Source organism: Perissodus microlepis, chromosome 19 (genome assembly GCF_051167445.1).
Source record: "Perissodus microlepis isolate ML-2025 ecotype Zambia chromosome 19, ASM5116744v1, whole genome shotgun sequence".
Lineage (NCBI taxonomy): Eukaryota > Metazoa > Chordata > Actinopteri > Cichliformes > Cichlidae > Perissodus > Perissodus microlepis.
Window position 1 is genome coordinate 17,594,871 of NC_140479.1, and position 23,778 is coordinate 17,618,648.

At 40.0% G+C, this 23,778-nt stretch overlaps 1 protein-coding gene across 3 annotated transcripts in view; it reads left to right on the forward strand.

The window, feature by feature from the left end:
- Positions 1-2,589: 2,589 nt before the first annotated feature.
- Positions 2,590-23,778, forward strand: part of ppp2r3a (protein phosphatase 2, regulatory subunit B'', alpha) — a 61,799-nt gene continuing 40,610 nt past the window's right edge. Inside the window, exons 1-2 of one of the 3 annotated variants that reach the window (XM_084915821.1) lie at positions 2,590-2,889; positions 20,150-20,282. The gene's annotated coding sequence lies outside the window, so the exon portion shown is untranslated. Of the gene's footprint in view, positions 2,890-2,910; positions 3,248-20,149; positions 20,283-23,778 lie in introns of those variants that run through there. The other 2 variants (XM_084915820.1, XM_084915822.1) reach the window with 2 other exon arrangements.

The following is a 23,778-nucleotide window of genomic DNA, read 5'->3' on the forward strand; positions in this document are numbered from 1 at the left end:
CAGTATGAGATCATCTTGACAGAGAACAGAACAAAAGACAGCCAACATCCAAAGAAGAGCTTTGAATGTAATTCCAGAAGCCTGGAAAACTTTTCCTGAAGATTTCTTAAAGAAATGACAAGAAAGCTGAGTAAGAGTTAAATGTGGACATACCAAATAATAACATTCAACCTCATTAGATTTGTACAAATTCAGTTTTTTTCCTTTTATCCTGCATCTCCATTTTTGACATGTGTAAAAAAAAAACCTGCGGTACCTATTTCTCAATAAATAGAAGCTTTTGTGTAGCACTGCATATACTGCTAAAAAGCTGTTTCCTACTCTTTTTCTTATTTGTAATTTGGGTGAATTGAGATTTTTATATTTCACATTATTTTTTGTTGCTCACCGAGCAGAAAAGATGTGTTAACCCAGATTTCCAAAACACAGTAAAAAGCATTAAAAAAAAAACATAGTCTGCCGCTAAAGCTACATTCTGCTCTATTCTTTTATCAGGGACTTACTGCCTAAGTTTCCTGACATGTTTAAGGGACTTACTGTTGTCTCTCTGGCTGTTCTTCTTCTGCTGTAATTCTGGACTGGCTCCTTCACTAATTGAGTGAGAGTACTTATTTGTATCCTGTTGGCCAAACAAGGTGCTGTCACACACACAAAGACTCGGAAATATATAGCTGTACACACACATGGACACACAAAGTGGCTCCACTTGTCATGTGATGCAAACCTTGTGATAGCTGATGTTGTTACAGGAGACACATTCCAGTAGGACTTGTTGGGAGATCTTAGGTGTGAGCGTGTGTTTTTGTGTGTGTATGCAAAAAGCTGAGCTCCTTTAAACCAGTTTGTCCATCAGCAGGTCTCACTGGCATAACTTCACACCTTCAGCAGCAAAACCACAGAATACATCCTATTACTGCTATTTTTTGCCCCTTTGAGTCATCTGCTAAAATTGTGGTTTCCACTATCAACTAGCGTCTGCAGCCTCATCAGCTCTTTTAACAGCAATGGAGGACACTGAAGTCCCATCAGCTGCTTTGACCATGTGGCTCTAATAACAGAGGTTTTTATATGTGGAGCTGGGGGAAGGGTCACTTGTTATCAAAAAAACAAGAAGTGTGGAAGGGCTGTGGTTAGAGTTCTCCACTTAAATTTTCTGCATGGGTGTTACTGCCAGCCATCTGACTAATTAAAAATTTTTTCTTCTTGTCTGCATTTATAAACTCGAATTGAGTCATAATCTGCAGTTCGTCATTGAAGCCGACTACCTGGTCTCCATAGAAACACAGATTTTGAGCATATTAATCTTGCACTTCACCAAATTAAGTGTGTGGTTAATACCTGCTGCCTTATGTAAACACTATATTTCAGTTTTATCATTTATGAATTATTCATAATGAAATGTATTATTAAAAGAGGCCCACAGAAAAAACATTCTTATACATTTAGACTCAGGCTGAACAACACTTTCCCCAAATTATTCATGAAAAGGGGCCCTAAAAGCTCCACATTAGAGCTCATACACACAAATAATGCCGATATATTGTAAAAGGGAAAAACTACCTTCCCTGCACTTGTGAGGGATAACAAAGAGAAAGGGATCTTTAAATCTAGTATACGATTATAATTCTTTGTGGATTCACTGTGAAGCCTTCCTCTGTGAGTACCAACCTTTTAGACTCCTATTTGTAAAAGGAAAGGGGGTTGGGGCTAATTTCTTGACTTCATTTTAGAAGTCTATCTTGGTTTGTTCAGTAGGTCTTAAGGAAACTGTTTTTTCATAGAATGTAGATACTAAAAAGTGAGGTTATTGACTCTAAACCCTACCCAGCCAAATGCGTTATTCAATGTATCTTGAAATTTTATATGCTAGACCAGTGATGTCAAACTCATTTTAAATTGTGGGCCACATATAGGGGCCCACTCTGAAATTATGTGGGCCAGACACTATATGATAAATGTGTAAAATTACACTGCAATGACTGACCTGTAATTATAAAATATAAGGTTCTCATTAATTCACAGAAAATGTCCTTAAAGAAACAAAAAACAAAACAAAACACAACAAAAAACTGCAGTCTCACTGTAATAGTGGAAAAACAGAATTTTCCTGTTATTTAATTGTTTATCTGTTAGTTAATTACTTTGTTTAAAAGTTAAAAGTTCAAAATCTATGCACTCCCTCACATTTTCAGAAGCTGTCCAGTGGACCGGATTGGAATCGTTGCCTGGCCCATTCTGGCCCTCGGGGCTTATGTTTGACTTTCCTGTGCTAGCCCAAAGCATTAATCAGCTAAGAAACCCATCAGCATATTGATCATAAAAATACAGTGTGGTTTCAGCCCTGATTAAAAATGGGTATTATAATAATAATTTGTAATCTCATATGTTTTAACTATAGGTGCACATTAGATATGCAGAAAAGTGATAAAATACAGAAGAAAAAGAAATACGACGTAAAACAGCACACGTCAAAAGCAGATGCATGAATACTGCGTATACTTGTGTAAATACACGTATCCTGGCTACTTTTGAACGCTGGTAACCTGGGTTACTAATATCCTATCCAGGCTGCTACAGAGCTGCAAACGTAAGCCAGCCGTCACTCTGCCGGAGCCCCCGCCCCGCCGGTATGTTCACGGGAACTCCCCCCTAAGTTCCCCGGCTCTCTTCTCTCTGCTCATTCTCTCCATGAGCGTTCACACACGCATACACACAATCCCTCTCTGTCACACACACACGGAGCCTCTGCGTGTTGAAGCAAACCTCCGTATGCTTTCTCCGCTCTTACCCGGCTACCCGAAAAGCGGCTGTTCGGTTTCGCAGTCTGCGTCGAGCCTTGTCGTGACAGAGTTTGGAAACGGCTGAAGGAGTTAAGGAGGGGAGACGAAGGTAAGCGATGCGGTCAGAATGAGCGCTTTCCCTTGTCCCTGTTTGGAAAACTTTACCGTGCGATTACCGCCGTCCCCGCTGCATTGTAAGGGTGGTGAGGGGGGGTCGCCTGTACCATCAGCTGCGGGGTTTTTCATAACTGGGGCGTGTTTATTGGGGTATTTGTCTTTGCGCGCGCGTAATGGTGCGTGCAAATTCGCACAAGTGCCCTTTCACTTCAGTGGGGGGATCCTCCAGTCGTGTGAAAGGAAGTTTGGAGATTGGACGCGCAGATTGTAGCGGATCTTTGAACCTGCCCGCTGCAAACAGCACGGAAGCTGTGAGTGAAACCTTGCGGGAAAGCTGCTGAAGCGCTCAGGTAACTTGACTTTGTGGCGTAAGTGAACTTAACTTCTGGATTTAAAAGCAATTCTGTAAGTTATTTTGATCGTATTTATGATGCTCTGGGTACTATAAACGATTTCCCCCACGTTGGGAGTCCAAGAGCCTCACAGAAAACGACTAATTAAAGGATTTATGTAAAATCCCTTTTTTCTGAGTGCACAGTGCATAATTGTTAAATAAATGTTTACTCCTATAGCACCTTTCACGCGGAAATACACGCGTGAAACATTTTTAAACCAAAAATTGCTGGTTATTACTATAACGTGTCTCCAATATGGAAACGACACTCCCATAATGTGTTTGTTTGTGTGCATATATTTTTGTGTGTCCGTTCCACTGCGGCGATATCCTGTCATATCCTGTGAGGTGGGGGTCAGTCACAGGGTCTCTCCCCCGGTATTCTCCTAGAATAGATGTGACACACACACACATGCACATAAGCACACACACTATGAGAGGCATCTTCTGTTATAATTCCTGCCTTTTCTTTTAGTGATGACCCGTAATGACCTCAGTTCTTTGATTTTTGTGCCCTTTGAAGCCCGCTGTAGCTTACACACCTGAAAGACACTTTATTTTAAAAACCCACAAATAGCACTTTCCCACCTGTGACATTGTCAGAGTGTGTTTTTTCTCATTGATGCTTTGCAGTACACGCGTCATCTCCTTGCATCTACTTCACCATTTGATTTCAGTCCCAGCTATGCACGCGTGTGTAATTGTATTATCTTGTTTTCTAAGTAGTTCTATAGGTGTTTATCAAAATACTGATTCAACTTATTGCTGGAAGTGAACAGCTTAGATATAAAAGTCCATTAGTCACAGCAGAAACGCTTTTATTGTTATATTCCTTATTCCAGGCTTTGAAAATTATTATTTCTTCATCCCTATGAGCACGGAGATGCTCATAGGGATGCATTTCTGAAGGACCGTATAAGCAATCAACACAGTCTAGGGCTTGATATATAGCCTGTCAGTTGTATAGCTATTCCTTTTATTGTAGAGTGGAGAGTGGTAGGAATGAGTCAGAGAGGGGAGCAACAAACCAATTCTTTCTTGTGGCTCCCTGGCCTGTTCACTGGATGTGTCTGTAAGATGATGGATGTAAGAATTTGTGTTTGTGTGTGTGTGTGTGTGTGTTAGAGAGAGAAATAGAGAGGGCGAAGGAATGAGAGGATCTTGTCTGCCGTAACTCGAGCCTGGCTGGACACACTGACTCTTTAAAGGCCACAAAGACTGCTCTGCTTGAACTCTTGGGAATGTGGATGTTTGTGTGTGTGTGTGTATGTGTGTTGCATCACCAGACCTTGTCACATTTTCACATACTTATCTTGTTCTAATCATCAGTGACAGACGTAAAATATTTGTTTTTCATATATATCTTTTTAATTTAAGTTATTGTATTCAGTAAGTAATTGACTCGTTAAGAGTCTCAGGGCTTGGCTTTTCAAATGTAAAGATTTCCTGTTTTGTGTGTGTGTTGTGAATGGAAAGGAGGCACAAATTCAGCTTTTCCTTTCTATGCTCAAGCTGATTTTGAAACTCCTTTAATGATTTAGTAAGTTAAGGTGAAGAAACACTAGCCGACCGCAGTAAATTCAAAACAGAACCGCACAGCAATGTTGGACTCATAACTTTTGGCAAAAAAATATGCAGTATATGCACGAGATTCCTTTTGTGTTCAAATTTAGTTGGCATAACTGTAACTAAGCAGACCGGGAACTAGCAAATTTAGAAAGGACATTGATATTTTTTATTTTAAATATGAATTGTTCTCGTCTGATACTTGATCTGTTTCAGAAAAGAAGAGCCTGACTATTTTTTAGGGAGTTAAAGTTTATCGATACATTGGCCGATGTACCTTTGAAACATGCATGCACGTTGTTATAGTTATATGTGAGAGAGAAAATTGTGGAGTCATTCTTTTACTTTACAGTAGTTTCTTTGTCATACTAATTAGCAGCTGTACACACTGAGATTGTGAAGCTGTGCACACTGGAAACAACGTGCAATAACGTAAATTACTTCTAGTGTCTTTTCCTGCATCTTCTTTTGTTGAAAAGGTTCACAAACAGTTTTTATATCAGCATGCATTGGACAGCATATACATCAATACTATATATCTGTGACAGACCAGTGTATTAATTTAGGTCTAACTGGGACTGCAACAACGCATCACTTTGTTGATTTAATAAACAATATTTTTCATTCGTTTCAAATAATTGTTGAGTTCATTTTTAGAGCCAACACATCAATTTATAACATATCTCTTGTGTAAGTGTGTGTGTTAGAACACATTTAATAGAATGAATACTATTGAGAGAACAAATAAAATTTGCATGTGCATGTTTTTCTTCTTGTCACCAGTGGGCTGAGCAATGCTTTCCCCTTGTGAAATGTGATGTTTAGTTAGGTCATGGCCTGAATCAATGGGTAAACTTACACTACAAAAGAACTGGGCCACCTACACATTACATGTACATGAGCTGCTTGGTCTTGAAAACCCGGAGATTTGGAGCTCTGCAGTTGTTGGGTCAGCAGTGATTTTAATGACTTTTAGACACTATATGCCACACCACTCACTCTGAACTTGCTCTGCAACTTTACATGGGCTGCCACTTTGTGATTAAGTTGATCAGGCTTCTAATCACTTCCACCTTGTAATACCGCTTATTGTTGATCATAAAATATCTCGGAGGGAAGAAATTTCATGCAATCTCTTTAGAATGGCCCTTCTTTCACAAATGTTTGTAAAGGCATTATGATTTTATACAACTGAGGCAATGGGCCTGAAAACACCAACATTGGAAGATTAAGAGGTGTGGTCAAATACTTTTCCAATAGTGTGTCTGAGTCTCAACCCACAGGAGGATAATTAGTACATTCACACTTAACAGGGGAATAATACTTTATACACAACAGGTACTCTGTAACCGCAGACCCTTTTGAAACCCTGCACTATAACCTGACATGTACCTCCCTAGAAATGTAGCTATATGTTAGCGTCAAAGCCTGCACAGGTATGGCATCAGAGTAAACTGCACCGCAGGCTCTACATATATTCACCACTAGTATAAAGTAAGTGTGAGGGCGTGAGAGAGGCCGAGCAGTTTGGGTTCTTCTCTCTTCACTGATTAGCGACGGTTGTTTCCTTTTATATTAAATGATTCCAAAGTGTTACAGTTCTTGATACTGAGAAGCTGAAATTTCCTGTCCTATTCTATCTTAATCCATCATTTGAAAGTGTACATTTGATGATTATTCAAGTGAATACAGTCCTCGTCCCTTCCTCTCCTTTCCTTTCACCTGCATATTGCAAAGGAGATTGGTTTGTTATTATTCTAACTATTAATTATTTTAACTTCTCTGTAAGTTGATCACCTACTTTGAGTGGAACGGTGGGCGGATAGGCGAGAGAGAGTTTGGAACTGTATTTATGCGATTTCTCCCCTCACAGATGTGTGTCTTTTCACAGGTGCCTGTGTGTGTGTATCTTTGCCCGTGTGTGTGTATGTATTTTTGTGCGCACTACTAAGGGTGTGTGATATTAATCTGGTTTTCGTCCAGTTCTCACATAGGCGTAGAAGGACAGTAAGTGCCTAGCAACAATATCCCCATTGGAGTACTTTGGGAGTGTCCTGATGTAATTTAGTAATAAATGTGGTTGTGGTGGGTTCACACAGACAGATGTAGCTTGGCTCAGTGGGCTGAGTCACAAACTGCAGACTCACACTGTCCTGTTTGATTCTTGTTCATGTTTGTTCTATTTATAGCTGTTTTAGGTATTAAGTACAACATCTCTTGTTACCAAGGCAAAGGCAACAAATAACAGATTAACTCTGAATATAAATCACCTGTGGGAATTTGACAAAGAGAGTTTGATGTGAGCATATGATGTTTATATATGATGCTAATATTCCATATGTCTGAAAAGCCACAAATATGACTACTAATTGTGTGAATTCCTCTACTCTCATTGATTATGTCTGTGCTTTATGAGCGATGCAATTATTATTATTTTTTACAGTACCTTGTTTTTTCCATTGTTAGAGAGGATTTTTGAGGAACTCGTCATTATCCAAGCTGAGGATGGAAGGTGTTATTTTTGCAATTTGTTGAAAACTCAGATTTGCATTTGGGGATTTGCGCTATATAAAAATATGCAACTTTATTTGATTAAACTTGTCTCCGGGGCTAGATTGGATTTTAGGATTATTTATTTTCAGAGGTGTGGGATGTGAGTGGGGTGTTATATTACCTATAAGTGTGTGTGTTTTTTTTTTTGTTTTTTTTTTAAGCTTTCTTTTCATTTGACTTTTTTAACAATGCATTCAGAGGGAATGTCCATTAAACTTTCATCGGGTGTCGTGCGCTGTTCTTGTGCTATTACTCTAGGGCTATTTTTGCCTCTTTCAGCTCAGGAGGGAGATTTTAGAGCTCTGAGAAACTAACCTTACTAATTTCATCAAGATTTAACTGAATTAGGATTTGGAGGCCTCTGCTGCAAAGTAAGATTGTGGAATTTGAGTAGCTCAAGGCATTTAGTAACCAGAAAGGTCTAAATAAAGGTGCTCCTGCAGTTTGGGGAAGCCTTTGTATCCTGTGTTTTAAAAAGAAAAAGTAGAAGTGAGGGTCTTTCAGTCTTTTGACTCTGTTTTGACCACTGGTTCTTTAACCCATCCATCCATGCATTCATCCATCCATCCATGGACAGGCTGTGGGGTTTGAGTCAGAGTTATTCCTACACCACCCTAGGGATTTATTCTCCAGGTTGCCTCCTGACTGAGGTGAGTCCAACTGGGTGGAGACCCTGGGGGCAGAACCAGGACACGCCTGTTCTTTAATCTGTTTTTTATAACTTTGTGAAAATACAACACGTTAAAGCATTTTTTTTTTTTAAAAAAGTAACAGTAACACTGATGGACATAAAAAATGTGTATTGCACATTACACAGTTTTTCACTTTTGTTGTTTCTTCTCATGCAGAATTCTGTAAACCTACATCTCTTTTTAATTAGTGTTTTGTATTGTTAAATAGTGAAATTACCTCCAATAGTAGACACTGTTCTCTTAACAACATACACTCAGTAAATGCATTTGTTTGGTGACTCTGTGAATGCTAAATCCTCACAAACATGCAAGATGGTATATAATAGGAGTCTAGTTGGTTATGTAACAGGAAAGAAATACAAAAGAAAACTGTGTTTGAACTAACATAGGCACGCAAAAACTTTTTTAAAAGTCAAAACGAGATCCTCATCCAGTGTTCAGCTCTCTGTCAGACAGCTGCTGTGTGCGAATCACTGTTTATAAGCCATATAAAGAGAAGAAAGAATCCAGTGGCATGAAAATGTTAATCACATTTCATTTTTGGATTACTTTCATGCAAAATTATCAGTTACATCACATCCACACCCAAACTCTCTGAGTGTTTGTGTCTGGCTTTAAGTCTGGATGTGTGTGTGCACGCACGTGGTGGGATGGTGAGGGTGTGGTGTGTCTGTAGTCAAGCCAACATTAAACCGAGTACCAGGACACCGACTGCTGTTGGCCTTCTCACATTTATGCTTTCTAATTGATTCAGAGTGTGATTTATGTAGCTCTCTGCACCCACATGCGCTTGCCTGCCCTTGGTTGTGCAAGCACACACACCCACGTGCACACACACTAACACACAAAGCTGTGTAACTCATCATTGTAGCACAAGGCCGTATTGTATTGAGTGTCTTCATGGCCTTTTTTTGTGACACATTCATTCACATTTCCCAGAAACATGTGTCTAGTGTGTGTGTGGGTAGGTGGGTGGTCGTCTTATATTCCGTGTAACACTGCCGGCTGCTAAAAATTAAGACATGACAGGGAAAGTGTGAGTGTGATAATGAGAAGTGGGTGTGGGTGTTTTGGGGAAGCTGCATGTCAATAAGCTGAAGTTACTCAGTTTAGTAACCACAGCCTTTTGCCTTCAGGTGCTCAAGTGCCGTCCAAATAGTTAATTGTTTTTTGGGTTTTTTTTGGAAGGCATACAATTATTTTATGGCTTGATTTCTGAAAGCTAGCAACTCAGAGAAATGAGGAAAGAGAAATCCAGATAGAAGCAACTGAGGAGATTGCAATCAAAGGGGTAAAGGTAGGGTTATACTGGCTACCGGCAGGTTTGTGTTATGGTGTAGTGTTTCCATGACAGTGGTCATTATAATTAGACAACAGTATAATTACAAAGTTGATAACAATACTCGGTAAACCTTTGTGTGACTAAAAAAAAAGTCCTACATGCATGCAAATAGATTTAAATCATTTATGACTGTTCAAACAGGGAACAACAATAAAAACAAAAACATAATTAGCATGTGGTTGTCAAAATAAGGCCAAACAGAAGAGTTCTAAAATTGAAAGCAACAGCGTTCGGAATAGAGCACAGCCACAATGGAGTGATTCATACACAAGCGAGTGGGAGGTGGACTGTGCCCAGTGGCCTCTCCTAGCTACCTTTAACCACTGAGAGATCCACCCTGGGAAAAAGGAAGTAGGACAAAATAAAAAAGAGGCTGAGGGAGAGAGGATGAAGATTAGTGAGAAAGTGATGAAGATCCTGACACGGTAATTCAGAGATCTCCCACAATCACTCTACAGCCCCATTGACTGGCTCCATTGTAGCCGCAGTAAAGCGCGCTCGTGCTCATTGGCTGGTTGGTTCTGAATGTCGCTGCTTCTCATCTGTGAACTCTGGAATTTGTGTGTGCATTTGTGTGCATTTGTGTGTGATGAGTTAATGGCTATCCATTGAGTGGTTGATTGTGTCCTGTTGTCCACACTGGAGCTCTTTGTCCAGACTCTACGCACTGTCACACATACGTGCATTTACACGCACATCTGAATACAAACCAGGCATTCCTCCAGTGGCAGGGCACTTGCCAAGCGAGAAAGTAAAAGAGAGAGACTAACAGGACCATTCATAGTCATGGTGGTGTGGTTCTTCTTGGCCCTAGTTCCAGACATGAATGGGTTTGAGGCTAAAAATATTTTATTGCAGCTTTTTATGCTTGTTTTGATTCTCCTGCTCTTTTCATTACCTCCCCTCTTTTAGGTTCTCTTACAGTGGAAACAATTGAAGCCTGTGCTGCATTAAGGTGCATTTATGAGAATTGTTTTGAGTTTATAGAGTGGTTGCACTCATTCAAGGTGTAAATTTGTTGAAATAACAGTCTTGGAAGGTAAACAAGACAGCAGGAAAAGACTGTCAAAATGTCATGAGGCACATCCGCGTCCGTGACATCATGAGGAGACTTTGTGCACCTTTGCCCCTTCATTCAGTGCGATGGCTTGGCCTGCAATACCCTGAGCTGTATAGCAGACAGGCTGACTAAGTGACAGAGGCAAAGGGGTGTTTAACCGGTCAGTGTGGGTAGACCATGTGTCTCACTGGCTACCACAGATGGACAAAGACAAGAGGGGAAAAAATGGAGAAATGGCGAGTTAGAAAGAGAAGCACAGAGACGTTAAGGAAAGGCTGCCAGAAAAACTCACAGGGTGAGGGAATTGGAAAGACAGAAATGTGGGTAAATAATTCGATCTACCATTGGGAATTTGCTTCCCCACTAAAATACCGCCAGGGAACTAGGGGGAGAGATTATTTCAGGCTCTTGTTTTTTATGCCAACCTGTGTCTCGGGACAGAGTTAAGGTCCTGCAAGCTGTAAGTACATTAACATGCAAGTTTGGAAGAGAAGAAGGGGAGGAGGAGAAGGGCGGAAGTCTTTCTGAGGAAGAGACGACCCAAATTCACCAGTGCCCGCTCTTGTTTTTTCCCCTCAGTTTAATCTAAATCCATTCAAGAAGCTTTATTGGCAAGATAACATCGCTCTGACATTGCCAAGGCTTAAGTGCACCTCTCCCTCTTTCTAGTTGTACGGAGGCGGAAGTAGGTTGGTGCTGAGAGAGGAATGACAGCCTTTATCCTGGTCAGTAAACACAAGCCAAGGGAGTCCCTATATTGTTTATAGTGTGTCTCTAACTCTCCACTCCTGTACATAGACACTTAGGACGCCAGCACAGTCACTCAGTCAGAGACACACACAGTAAATATAGATATCCAGGCCTGCGTACACACACAAAGACGAGGTCGCATATACAGTAGGAGCGCATAGATAGACATGTACAGGCACACACACTTTAAGGTTGTGGTTGGATGAAGCAGTGGTATGTGTTTTAGTGTATGTGTGTGTGTGGTGGATTTTTGGCAGCCTGTATACGGTAAACTGGTCAAATCCCAGCACATTCAAGCTTCTTTCCTGCCTGCCAGTCTGACCACTAGTGGCTTTAAGTGTGTGTGTGTGTGTGTGTGTGTGAAAAAGCTTCATAACAAAGTAATCTTTAGCAAACATTAGGTAAACTCATGTAGATCTGCTGATTTTATGGCATTTAGAGAATATTTTACATGACGTGATTTGCAGCAGCTGTGTTTCTGTGATGAAAGGGTAAACCTTCATTTCACAGCGCTTGCATAATTTCCATCTGCTGGAATTTTTGCGTATATATAATTCAACTATAGCATCATGTTTTCCGTCTTATTTCACAATACAAAAAAGCTAATGGTGACTAAGGCTCCAAAATCCTCATTTATGTAAGCCATACGTCACATTTGTTGCTTAAAGTGTACCACTCATTTCCTGGCCTTTCTATGCCCGCTATCTACTCTGACCACCTCTTTGCAACTTCAGCACTTAATTTGGTGCCTCCTTTTCTTCCTTTCTGTCTCACTTCTCACACTTCTGTCTTCCCTGTCGTTTTCACTGCTCTTATTGTCCTCTGAGCAACCAACTGGCTCTTAACCAAATCATTTTCCCACCTTCATAAAGCCCTGTAGCTTGTATTTTAATTAGACTGATTGACTCTTATACAGTATGTTGTACAAAATGGTTTGTTTGCTACTAACAGAACTGTGTTGCCACAGCATTTCTGCTCCGTGAGGTAGAAGGTTATTACCTCTGTGGCTCATTTTTCTTGGCTGGGGTTCTCGGGGAGAAGTTTTTAAGGTTGGGTGGCTGTAGCTGTTGCTGTGGGTACATAACTACAAGTGAGCTGGTTTTAGAAAAGCAGGGGAAGACTGGGTGAGCAGAGTAAACAGCCATAAAGTAAACAGGTCAAGATGCCCTTGAGCTACTCGTTGAACTTGAACAACCCTTGTGGAGTTGCTTCTTTGCCAGCAGCGGAGGACTCAGTACTTGCATCAATGTGAAGCAGAGCTGCAGCAGAAGCACGAGAGATCATCCTGTCATCCAAAACAAATATGGTTCTAAAGTTTCTTTTAATACAACAAGTAAAGCGGCAAAGTCGCAGCAGACTCTCGAGGACACAAAATGTGACTTCGCTGTTACTTTGATCATTGGATTTTCCTTGTGAGTGTGCGTATGTGGTTGGAGGGAGGGGGGCATCTGTATAATAGTGCTATGACTGTCAGAGCTACATCCTTGTGGTTTCCATGGCTACAGACAGTGCTGGATCCCCACTGTGAGACAGACTTGCACAGACACCAGACAGATGAGAGCAACTTCAACTGATAGTTAGAGCTGTGTCGTGCTGAGAGCTGAGACCCACAAAATCCTCAAATCCTTTTTTTTGTTTTCCGTCTTCCTCTTTCTTTCTAATGTATTGGAAAGCCATCAGAAGCACTTCCCCGACTCTGTTAAGCAGAGCTACAATTTGGATAAAATCTTACCAGTGGTGGAAAATATTTTTCAGACTTTAAGTGGATTCATTATAAAAATTAGATGGGTTTGGTGTGATGGGTAGCGCGGTAAGGCTCCGTTTTGCAAAAGCCCTGAAATTTCTTGTGATTTTTGCCTTTCAGACTATTAAAAAAACCTCTGAGATGGGTCACACCTGTCATTGCTTGCTTCTGTAAGTGTGCCTGGAAATGTGCCCTGGAGTTTCTTTGATTCTTAAACCCTTTTGCCTGAAATAATGAGCGACATTTACTGACAATAAAACACAATATCAGCTTGTTTTTTTCCTTTTTTCTGTCCTTTTTACATTCAGGAAGCCTGTTTATTCGCTGAAGTCCATCTGTTGGGAATGAGGCATTTTAGCCTTACGGTCTACTTAAAATTCTCTTGGCAGCTGGATGATAGCTTGTCACTCCCATTTTTCTAGTTGGTTCACTGGTCTTGAAGCAGACTTAACAGATAAAAGGAAAGAGGACACACAAGTTTAACTGATTTCGACTCGTTTTATATGAGTAACCATGTCTGCTATGCCCTTTGCTCTCTCACTCTTTCGCTCTCATTCTGTCTGTTTCCCCCCTTTCTGTGCTTCCTCCTGCTTTTTTATTCTGTCTCCCACATCTCCATCATCTGTTTTCTGACTGAACACTGTTAGTCCATTTTTTAAAAAAAATAAAAAAATTCACCCCATATCTTCTTCCTTTTGACTTCTCATCTGTCTAGGCACAATCCCCTTAGGGAGATAAACAGCAGAGACCTTACAGTCACTGTCTTTGATCCAAGCTGAATAATGGTATGTGTGTGTGTCTATACAATATTTGTCCATGTACAGTAGGGGATGTAAGAACTGCTGCACATACCTGCACCCATTTGTCTTAATGCTGGTGTAAATATCTCCATGCTTTCACTTTTTTTTCTCTAAGAACTCTCAGTTTATAATTTCTGTGTGTTTGTGTGTGTGTGTGGGCCTGGGAGAGCCAAGATGTGGTAGTTTGATATCACTGGCGCTCTTTCATCAGTGAGGTGATTCTCCTGCTATGTGTTTGAACTGCAGTGAATCAAAGCTTGCTGTACATCTGCAGCTGTGGCTGTATCACCTGCACACTCAACGTACAGCCTGTACAATCTTTCTTTGCTGCCCATCTTTCTTTCATTTTTTTTTGATTTCTTTGCAGCTTCATTGGCTTTGTTCTTTTTTTTTTTCTTTTTAGGACGCATGATGTGGAAGCTAAATTCAATTCAAGCAGATCACCCTTTTATCTGTAGTCAGCCATTGTCACTCTCTGCACAGTTAACAGTACAGCTTGTAATATATCCAGTCCCAGCTGCAATGTGCAACAGAGAGTTTTGCAAACTCCCTCTTTGCTTAGTGTTTGCTTGCTGACTCATAGGGGAGGCATATTAACACAAAGGGAAGATTTTGTATCCACATCTGTTATTTGGAAGATAACCACTAGAGCTGTCTAACTGAGCTTTTTCCACACAAGACCTGACTTTATCAGTTTCTCACATCATTGTCAAGGAATTTTGGCCCACTCGTCTTTACAGCACTGCTTCATTCCTTACAGTGGGCATTCGTTTATGCACGGCTCTCTTAAGCTCCCATTACAGCATTTCAGTCAGGCTGAGGTCTGGACTTTGACTGGGCTGTTGCAACACCTTGATTATTTTCTTTTTCAGCCAATCTTTTGTAGATTTCCTGGCCTGTTTGGATCATTGCCCTGTTATGACCCGGTTTGGACAAAGCTTTTAAGCTGTCAGACAGATGCCTTCACATTTTATTCTAGAATACTTTGGTTTACAGAGAAATTCATGATTGACTCAATGACTGCAAGATGCTCAAGTACCGTGGCTGCAAAACAAACAGTCAGTTGTTGATTGGTATGAGGTTTTTATGCCGATATGCTGTGTTTGGGTTTTCACCAAACATGGCACTGTGCATCATGGCCAAACATCTCTATTTTAGTGGTCATCTGTTCCTTCCAACCATAATTATTCAAGCTTTTTCTGTATGCACTGTCATTAGCTTTTACATTTAACATGCGAACTCAGGCCTGTAGAGTCTAAGATGTAGTTCTTGATCAGTTTCTTTGAGCATTGCGCAGACTGACCTTGGCGTAAACTTCCTGTGACTCCTGGGAAGATTGTGACATTGTGTTAACACACACCTGAATGCTTCAGACCTGCAAAATGCCAAATCTGTATTGCTGATGATGTTTTTCTGGTTCCCACTTACCCTTTTAATTCCTGTAGAAGCAGCAGAGGTGTAGAGAAGCATATGAAAACTTTCTTTTTCACATGTTGATAATTAATTTATATGTGCTCACAATATTCATGGAGCATGACGGTTACAGCAGTAATATACACTAAGTATTTTCTCTGTTGTTATCAACCCGTCAGTATATCACCTGGTATTAAATACTAATCCAAAGCAAGGGCTCTAATTTACCCTAATTTTAAATATTTCTGCTACATTTTGTGGCACTAAAAGCTTGCTGTCCCTCACAGCTGTTTGTAGCCATTAATAAAGGGAATTACTGGCATTTACAGAGGCCTTTAATGTTGGACAAATGTGCACACTGATCCTTTAGGAACAATAGACCTATTTCACAGCATGAAATTATAGGTAAAGACAGATGTTACTAATCACATTAGCAGGGTTTTGTACCTAAATGGAACAGATCCTACATTAATGTCATTAGTAACACCTGCGTTTACCAATTTTTCATGCCAGCATGGCTGCAGTGAAATAGTTCTTTAAGGCTAGCAAAGGTTTTGTGTTTGTGGTTAATTAGCAAAAGCTTCTTGATTGAAAACATCTAGATTTAGTTTTAGCCGTACTTGTTTTATGCAATAGTGTGCACATAAAATGGCTCTGTTTTTGATCAGTCATGCTTGGTGCCGTTTAGTTTAGTGCACATACCCACTGTGGTAATTTGTAAAGCTAGATTGCAAAAGTATGTTTATAAGTCACAGAGAGTGTGGCATGCATACATACTAAACATTAAAATGACCTACAATTAGAATAATAATACAACCCCATGTACTGGCTTTCCCAGTCTCTACTTTCTCATTGCAACCTGATTAAAGACTGAGTTCTGAAGCATTCATCTCAGAAACACTGAAGTGCATGTTGACTACATTGATGTGGCCCGTGTGTGTAATTACTCTGCAATTTTGTCATGGTAACGTTGTGATTAAGCAGTGATATATGGGTTTATTTGTAGCAACATTGTATAGAGTTTCACAATAGAAACCAACACAATCTAGTGACAGTATGCGTGGGCAGAGCGCTCATGGGAACCAGAGTGGCTTTTAACATTCATTTCCTCAGGGAGGGCTTGGATTGCGTCGTTGTTGTTGTTGTTGTTGATAAACTCATTCCCATAGTTCAAGGCCAAAACACACAAATACACAAAGAAAGAAAGTTCCTACTTTCACTCGCATGCACTGTACTCATACAAGACGACTCATCATAATATAAACTGTAAAGATGCTTAAAAATAGTTTCGGCGTTGAAAATTCAGGCTCCTTCACATAATTTGTACAGTTTGGGTTCACATGCCCTGGAGTTCAGACAGTGTATGTTTAAGCACACACATGCATATATGAATACAGCCAAACAAATGAAAGCTGAACTTTATTGTTGGGGGTCGGAGCGAAGAAACAGTCGAAACAGAAGATACAGCCTTCTCATTTTCCGGCTTGTCTCCATCAACTTTCAGATCATCATTTCAGTTGAAAAGGGAATTTCTTTTGCTCTGCAGGTTGAAGGTGTTTTCTCAGTGTTGTATGTTGAATTTTTGTAAGATTACTCAAAACTATCTGGGTGAATTTGTATGTGTTTCTAATCCATAGGAGTATAAATGTGTGTGGATGGGTGAATGAGGCAAGTTGCGAAAGTGCTTTCAGTACTCAGAGTAGAAAAGAGCTATATAAGAACCAGTGCATTTACCACTTACAAGGAAAATTAATTAAGCACTCAGCATTTTTATGCATTGTTACTATTTACAAAGCCCAGAGACAACATTAAAACTGCAGCCTAACTAGTCAAACCCACTGGAGTCTGTACACAAGTTGTCTGGGGGGCCCAGCGGTGTCTGGCACTAGGATGTAGCATATCTTTGATCAGACTTTCTCCAGCACATCCAGGATCCTCGATCAGATTGGGATCTGTGGAGCCTTGAGGCCAGGTTAATGCCTTTGGCAGACTTGCTACCTGCTACCGTGCATGCCAATACATAGTCCTCGATTCACAGCAATACACTTCAACCCCACATCCAATTTTCAAAAGACAGGTGAACAATAACTGCAGAGGCAGACTGTTTTTATATTTAATGTGCGTGTCTTTGATGCTGTGAAATCATCAGAGTGGATTTTAATGGTGAAAAAAAAAACTACCAGCTAGAGATCAATTTTGCATGCAGTGCTGAGGACACAGAGCAGCTAAAACTTGCCGTAGTCATTGTTGCTGGTCGAGAAAATCAACGACGGATAAACTTACAACAAGAGCAGTTATTAGTTTCAATCCTGATTTGTGTACCCAGCTGTGTAACACGTCGTGAATATGACGCAAACTAGAAAATAAACAAGATGAACAAGAAAAATTCTTATTTTTCCTTTGTTTTGTTTTTTTTAAATAATTGAAGAAAAGAATTGACAGTCTGTGCAATGGGGAAAAACCATTGTAGCTCTTTGTTTCTGATGCATGTCTAGAAGAATGGGAATCGAACTGTATATTTTCTGGCTTGCATGGATTTGAAGGGGCAAAGGAGGTGAGGATAGAAGTTGAGTGTTAAGATTCCCCCTCTGGCAAGGCAAGCTGTTAAGAACTAGAGACCATGACATTGAGTGTAGGCATCTAAGATATCCATCATTTAAGCTGCATCAGTGGAATGCAGACCACTTTACCCCCAGGCATCACAGCTTATATATATATATATATAGGCTGAGCACTTGAGGATGCCAACGCTGCCCTCTGGATGCCCTCCTTTTCCTCAGCCTCCTATGGATGTGACATAAACTTAGAGCATATTAATCACACCCTAGCGCACTGTCAGACTCTTTTCTCATAAGTCATGTTATAGTGGCTTGCATACAAAGTCTTCTGTCTTTGTTGTTGACTGTCTCTGGGAATCCAAAACCTTCCCTTTTTAGTCAAGATGAATGATTATAGATTGCCTCTGTTTAGCCAGTGGGTTCTCTTTTCATCCCTTCTAATTTTGCAATCTTTAGAGGTAAAGAAAAATAAACTGCATTTCTTTCTTTCTTTCTTTCTTTCTTTCTTTCTTTCTTTCTTTCTTTCTTTCTTTCTTTCTTTCTTTCTTTTTAGCATTTGCAGCTGTTTCTGAAGGGATATATGAATACATTAGGAACTGAGTAGCTATGACAAAAAGAACTGCATGTGTCGTTTTTTCCCCCTCAAAATGTCAGAGTACCTCTCCTTTCCTTTCTGTTTCTCTAAGCATGATGGACTTCCTCTATTTCGCAGTCGGAATATCTCATTTTGCTAAAACCCAGTCTTAATCCCAAACAGTGCAGTGTGTCATAGGGAGAAAGAGAGCTGAAATGATGGGAAGCTTTTATAGACTGAAACGAATGACTGATGCTTTTGAAATGAGCCAGTATTTCCTAAAAGAAGATGAAATCTTTGGACTTAACTTGACACAAAGGCCCAAGGCCTTTTTGAATAGATCACTTTAACTAGAAGTTCCCCTCTTGACTTTATAATGAGGCTTTTTGGAAAGCTTCTCTGTAGTTGCAAAGTGAGGGGTGGAGACTGAGCGAGAATCAAAGCCAGTTTCCCAGAGGTTTACTGACTCCTGACTTCAAAGGCTAAAACAGTCCAGAAGTGTGCGTTTGTGACTATGCATTTCCAGTAGTGAGAAATTACACCTCAAGACTGTTAATGTATAAGGGAAAATGTGTAGAGTGTATACCTTTGTTTCCTGTTTACATGAATTTGAATACAAAGAAATATATATAAAACTTGTCATTCTGCCTGATTAATTTGCTTTTTTATACTTCTAAAACTCAGAAGTAGACACAACTTCAGCTGCGAGGTCGAGTCTTCTCCACGATTTCAAGTGTTCAAAATTCATTTTCAAACTTCTTATTATATTTATTTGTAAATATTCACACTCTTTTCAGTACTTGCAGCTTTGGTCCATGAACTTGTGCGGGCAGTTTATGTGGGGTTTGCAGACCTCTCTTGCAACAAACTGTGCCAGTGTAGGTGTCAGTGTGTGCTTGTGCCTTTCGTACGGTCCGCTGCTTTGTCTGCGTGTGCTTGCATACGTGTAACAGCAAACAGATGTGAAGCATGCACTTGGAAGACTTGGCAGTATACTCACAGGATGACTGTGTGTCTGCCTCCAGTGTCTGTCTGGAGCTTAGGAACACTGACTGGAAATTTCGGAATCATAGTTCTCACTGCCTGTTCATGTTATATGGAAAGGTAACACGGACTCATTTACATTTATAGCATTTACTGGCAGCTAATATTTTGGGAAAGACAGGCATACGCCTACTATATTGCATTTACTGCCTTCTCAACTTTTATGGGAATATGCGCACACACTTGCACATGTTGAAGCATTGAGGCATAAACCAACAACACGTCTTGGTAGTAGTGCACAAGGAGAGGACTTGACTTAGCTGTTAGAGACATTTGCTACTTGTGTTTGCTGCACTACTCCAGATAAGGGAGGTTTAACAAGTCTTTAGTGCGGTTAGTCGTTCTCTGACCTACCTCACACAGCAGCCACACACTGCAGAGCACGTCATTCCTCATAGTGATTCCAAATAGTGATGACACTCACTTCATACTCTTTGAGGTTTATATTTCAGTCCTTCTTTTTGTATAATGTTAAGAATTTAATGGTAAAATCTATTGATTTAATTCATAAATAATTGGTACAATAGTGCAATAAAGTACTGCACGTGCAACCTCTGGTGTTACACGTTACATATTCACATTTTAGTCTGTCGTTGGTTAATCATCAGAGTTTTAAGTTTCACAGAGACTGGAAGGCTTCTTCTTTTGGGGAATGTGAGGTCTCTATATATAATTTAATCTTAGTGTCCTAGTTGCTGGAAGATCGGTCAAGGAGATCATTAAAATGATTAGGATTCATCCGTTGCCTATGATTATCCACAGCCCTGCTGAAAGACTCTTGGATGGATAGGATGGACCAGCACTGACAGCTCAGCCGGGGATTCAAGTGTGTTACGCCAGTAAATGCTAATGTAGCCTCTAGCTGCTCCCTCAAGCGAGGAGCTACAGAGGTCTGGTAAGCTCACACCTTTCTCCATACCCAGTCTAATTCTAAATTCAATTAAAAATCCTGTCTGTCACTTTCAGAGCTGTACATGCTGGTGCTACATTTTACTGCATGTTACCTAGTTACTACAGCTCTATTGTGGTACAGTGCTCTGAGAAAGGTTTGCAGGAGGTTTAACTTTATAGACTTGAAAATAGAGTTGGTGAGCTTTTGAGGTCGGTAACTCACTCCTACTTCACTTAAAAGAATCAGCTCAAGAGAAGCTAATTTACATGTCGTATGTATATATTTTTTGCATTAGCTTTCTGTCTGCAGTTTAATGTTATTTTCATCTCTTATGTTTTTTTTTTTTGTCTAAAAAGATCTGCAAATCAACTTTTTATCTGAGCTCACTAAGCTCATGACTTGACACAGTTGCTTGCTGATGGTCCACCGAGGCTATTCTATAATTGACATCACTGTTGGCAGGCAATGTGACTGTGTGCATGACTGTGTTGCTGGGCTGTTGGTCAGCGTGTAAGTATGATGAATTGTGACAGTAGTCACTGTGATGATACAGGCTTTAAGCCAGTTAGAGCCATAGTAACAGGACAGCGTTCCCACTTTGCCTTTGAACTACTGCTATGCTGCTATAATGAGGGAATTTTTTTTTCTGAGCCTAACCCAAGGGAGGTTGTGTGTGTGTGCATGTGAGTCACACATGCTGTAGCCATTGTCTTTATGTCTTGCTGGCCCATAACCAGAGGCTTTGTTGTTTTCTTCAGCCTCCAGGTGACAGTAAGAAACAGGAAGTGTGTGTGAGTTGCCCTTGATGCTGAACTTTTCTCATGTACAGAGTAGTCTCACATGAAATGACCTCAACTTTGTGAGCCTTTGCCTGCAGGACTGGGTAGCCTGTCAAAAAATTGTGTTTGTGAACACTTGTATGTCCGTGCGTGTGTGTATGTGTGCGTGAGGACAGCAGAGGCAGGTAGCGTCCCTCCTTAGCTCTATTTTAAGTCCTGGTTTGACATTATTGAGGTGTAATAAGCCATACTCAAGTCAGCTCATGTAGTAAATCTTTGCTTATTGTGCAGCCATATAACAACTAGATATGCACTTGCATGCATACACATGCACACACATACACTATTGATACACATAAATGCAGTCTGCAGCCATATTTGAAAGACAGGAAAAATAGCGCTCTCAGCCTCTCCTTTTCTTATGTTTACTCTGAATCTTTGGTGTGGCCAACCCAGTTTTCTAAACTGGTTGGACAAACAAGCTCATTGTGTTATTATATTATCTTTGTGTGTTTTCTTTGTGTGGGTGGGTGTTGGGGTTTTATTCTCTGTTTCTATTCTGCTTCAACCTTCTTGCTTTGAGGCACAGTTTTGCCTCTTTTACTATTTGTTTACTCACAACCTGTAAGAAAAATCACAGTACTTATAACATTAATTTGCCTTGAAAGTAAAGAAATGTTTATGTAACGTTGAGGAAATGATCTAATGAAAAGCAAAAACGTGATACGTGCTTATATTTTGCAATTTCTGCTGATAATTGCCAAAAATTGCAAATAAAAATGGCAAAAATTATTTTTTTAATCTTCATTTTGAATGAATGTGCAGTATATGTCCCTCTATGTGTTTCTCTCTGCATAAATGGAAGTACAGTTAATATGTCCAGTCAGTTTTCACCGTCTAAAATGGGGATCTATGTATAAAAATGGATGCTATTTGTAAACAGTTTTTGTAAAACCCCCTGAATTACAGCTTAAAGTCTGCATTTCAATCACATCTTGATTGTTTAATGTAAAACCCACTGTGGTGGCGTCTATGCCCAGCATGATTCAAACTGAGTTGTATATTTAAACCGTGGCAAATGCAATGTACAGCAAAGGAGGAGCTGCTTCTGAAGTCTAGACCTAAACCCTGAGCTTTGCCTCAGCAGCTCAACCACATGCTCAGATAAAGCCATATTCCAGCCAGCATGTGTTCCACTTGGCAGCCACTGAGGGTTCAGGGGTAAGTGAATGAAAAGCCCTGCTGCTAGTGTGCGGCTTCCAAGCAGATTAAATAAAATATCAAGTAAGGCCCCAGAAAAACATGAAGGAAGAGTGGACAGAAATGGAAAGATTTAGATTTTTAAGTTTGTCTTTAAGGACTTTGAAGGATAGATAAAACTAAAGAGATGTTTATATGACAAGTAAAGGAGAAGGAGCGAGAAGGAAGTGGAGATAGTAAGCAGGAGCTGGGAAGAAAAAGGGAACATTTTTATGTAGCTGTGAATGACGATTTTGAAAATTTATATGGATTTAAATGCATAAACATGGCCTTGTTTTTGCTTGATGTACTTACGTACAGAAAAACTCACAAACATGCGCTCTTGAGATGAAAAGGCATTCGGAGGGGTCACATACACAAACATGACTCCAAGAATAGACTCTAAACACTAGGGAAGAAAATAACCTGGTAACAGCGGATGTGGCGTGCATGTGTGTGTGTGTCTGTGTGTGAGACAGAGGCAGATTTGGATTTTTTTTATGTGTGTTTGTGCCAAAAAAAACAACACATTTTTAGGGTTAATTCCTTATAAAAGAGCAGTTCAGTTGCTTTGGTCCTACTTTCATCTCCAGCTGTAATGAATCCTGTAAGCTGTTTAATATCTGTTAATTCCTCATGTAGTGTCTTTATTGCTCCCACTACATGCACTAATTTCTTTTTTCTGTCTGTTGAGGTTTTGCACAACCGCTGGTTTAATAGAAAGGAGGGAGAAGGGTTGAGAGAGAGGTGAAGAGAGTCCAGTTTTATAGTCTCGCTTGTGTGTCGGGTTGTAAATACCCCCCTCCCTCCTAACAGGCTTAAAGTGACAGCTTGCCACTTGGTGCTAGATTCTGGTTGTGCTGAAAATGTGCAGCTAAACACTTTTTGGCACACCATAGATGTGGAAAAACAGCTGGACGTTACATCTTTGTGGAGGATTTACTGTAAGTCTGAAGATTTTTTTTATTAATCCAAAGAACAGCAATCCCTTTAGCTAATAGGTCAGTTTATTAATGACTCTTATGTAGAGCGGTTAGTCAGGGTCCTACCGGCTGACATAATCCACTAAAGGATAAATTAGAGGATCATTTATATAATTTATACCAAATTTTCCTTCCAAGTATGCATCATGGAAATCTTGATTATAGGTTTGGTAAAGTATTGTGAGGTGTGTTTAAAAACGAAACCTTAGCCATCCTGTTCAAGCCAAAGACTCATTTGAGTTTTCATCCTGGGCTCATAGTATTTGGAAGACTTCACAGTAAGATACCAAATTCCCTTCAGACATATAATTATACATTTTTAGAAAATTAGACTACATCATAATTTAATTATTTGTGTATTTAATTACTAATGTGTCTGATGGTTCTTTCTACAGAGTTGGTCACTTACTAAATGGTGAATAACTTTAAACAAATGAAACAATGCCTATACTGAATAATAAAAATGGGAGAATCGGGCCAGGATGCTGTTCGAGGTGC